This window comes from Protopterus annectens, chromosome 8.part0 (genome assembly GCF_019279795.1).
Source record: "Protopterus annectens isolate FY-2018-M chromosome 8.part0, PAN1.0, whole genome shotgun sequence".
Taxonomy (NCBI): domain Eukaryota; kingdom Metazoa; phylum Chordata; order Ceratodontiformes; family Protopteridae; genus Protopterus; species Protopterus annectens.
Genome location: NC_056741.1, coordinates 610434177 through 610436791, shown reverse-complemented (window position 1 = coordinate 610436791; position 2615 = coordinate 610434177). Strand labels below are relative to the sequence as shown.

Below are 2615 nucleotides of genomic sequence, written 5' to 3'. Positions count from 1 at the left end.
TCCGCCATCCGAGCATTTTTGTACCAAATTAGCATTTTTTTCTTTTTCTGTGTAAAGGTGAATTCACAAATACTTTGTAGAAATGCTGTGCATTTTTCACAGACACGTTCATTCTTTTAAAAATCTGATATTTATTTAAGAGCAAGTAGCAGCACATTGCAATAACCAGATCAACCAGTGACACTTTAATACAGTCCTGCATCAAAGGCAAAACCATTGTGTGACATTTGTGTGCAACCATACACTGCTGCAGGGCCATTAGTCCAAGGAAAGGAATATAACCTGCAAGCTCACAATGAACTTCTGTACTGAAGGTGCCTTGTGATACATGTAAGTGACGATAAATCCTGCAGAGCTTGTCAATGACTGCACTTGGTGTTCAGTTCTTATCAGTGGCACTGCCCGCCATTTCTTTCTAACATACAAGACACTAAGATATTTGTAACAAAATGTTTTCTCTTTATCACAAAATGGGAGAAAATGTATTGGAACAGAACTGTCATTAACAACATGCAGTGATCTGAGGTCAATAAGTACTTCCAAGACTGACAAGCTATGAGTGGGGAGACACTGAAACAGAAAGTTGTTTCAAGTCTTACTTCCTCCATCTGCATGCTGGCAAGTCATTTTTATTAGATGGTGTTCTACATCATCAGGGGAAAAAATAGCACTTCTTCCCAGTTATCCTTGCATGACCATCTACCGAGAAAGTAACTGTTTTCCTGACAACATGGTGTTAAGTAAATGGACACACTTCTTTTCAATATTATGAACACTGCCACCTCAGTAAAAATGACAAGGACAAAAGACATGTAGTGCGAGGTTAGATGTGCAACTTTATTCACCAGAAAGAAATTGTCATTTGTTACTTCATACCACCAGGATGGGATAAACACGGTGCCCAGTTCATCAATGACTAATAAAAATAATAATAATAATCATGGTGCAACCCTGTCTACTGCAGTTTTACAGTTAATCTTGGTTACCAGTTTGCATGTAACTGAAGAGATTGAAAACTTCAAATGAAGGCCTGGCTACCAGATTCTGAGGCCAGTGGACAAACTGATTACCAGCTCATAAAATTATTGTCCCATCTTCATCATCACTAAATGAAATAAGAAAAAAGACACACACCAGTTCACTACAAACACGGATGATATTAACATGTGAATCTCCTTTTACTTTTTATTTATAGGTTACTGTTATATCACCATGACTTATGGATAAGGCAGGTGGGCACAGCCCACTGAAATAAATAAGTGCCAAGCTGTATTTCATTTTAGGACAAGCCCACAGTAAGTGCACTACTTAAAATTTGCTTGCTTGGAGTCATACCTGAATTTTCATTGACTAGTCATTCTTACAAAAACATTGCAGCAGAAATGGGTCGCAGTTCTAAAATATAAATAAGGGAGCCAGCCCCATATTTCAGCAAGATATAAACCATATAATGTGACTTCATTTTTGAGTCAGGAACAGGGCTTCATTTAAAACTAATGTTACTGGAAGCACTGTTCTCATGAGTTACAAGTGTGGAAGTCACTTGATTAAAGATTAATTTTCAGGTTGCACATACCGCTAGTTAAACAGATTTTATCTTCCTTGAAAAAAATATGAATTCCACACTTGTAAAATTAAAGCTGCCTATATATTTTTTATTCTTCTTCTGAAAATAGTTATTTTTTTACCGTTTCATTATTCTATAATAGTTTTCCTCAATTTGAGAAGCCTAAGATTTTAACATTTCTAGAAGAAGCTAAATGAAGCCCTGGACCAGAACCCTACAGTACCATTTACAGTTATGCACCGTTTGCAGTAGAAACTGCATAATTAAATAGCTTAAATAAAGGCAACAATTCAGTTGCATAATTCATCAATGCCCTTTTCAGCAAGTGCTAATTCACTGAACATTGAAAGATGAGAGAAAATAGAAGTTCTCTGTCTCCTCACTTCATTCGTATCTCGTTGAAGAAATACCAAAGGAAAAGCAGTAACCATGACAACACACACTGAAAAGAACTACTGGTATCTCAAAGAAAACATGTCTTTGTACGTTCTTCTTTCTGGATTAACAGACAGTATTTTCATGAGCACTGTGGTTGCACTAGGATACTGGAATTGCCTCATTCCCTCAACAGAAAAGAAATGTGCAGAATTTGTAGGGTTCGAGAGTATAGCAGGCTGCTTGTTAACAAAGCAGTACAGCAACTGACTGGAACTACAACAGTAGATTTTGTTGAAGGAAGAAACATGCTTTTGGCCTAAGCAAGATCACAAATGCTTACAATGTACTAAGCTACATCCCACATATAGGAATTTCTCAAAAGGAAATGGAGTATTGGGGCTTATAGGACATAATAAATTATAGAATAAACCTAAACCAATTTGTTGGCAAAAGGCAGACGCTCCTTGTTCATGACATGTAAGGGGATTACACAATTTCTGATGCTAATCACCGTTTTCTGAAAGAAGCCCCCCAACTCGCAGTCTGAGTGACCCCTTTAGACACTGTCTGTGCAGAAGTTTCAAAGCTACTACATATTTTTTAACATTAGACATGTTTTGCAGCAAAGGAGCTGGCCTACTCTGAAATATGTGACATGCTACAATACTAA

General features: G+C 37.0%; 1 protein-coding gene across 1 annotated transcript in view; it reads right to left on the bottom strand.

Moving 5' to 3' along the window:
• Positions 1–816: 816 nt before the first annotated feature.
• Positions 817–2615, bottom strand: part of LOC122808946 (ceramide kinase-like) — a 109841-nt gene continuing 108042 nt past the window's right edge. The window contains exon 13 of the mRNA XM_044080101.1: positions 817–2615. This exon is cut by the window's right edge and continues 1010 nt beyond it. The gene's annotated coding sequence lies outside the window, so the exon portion shown is untranslated.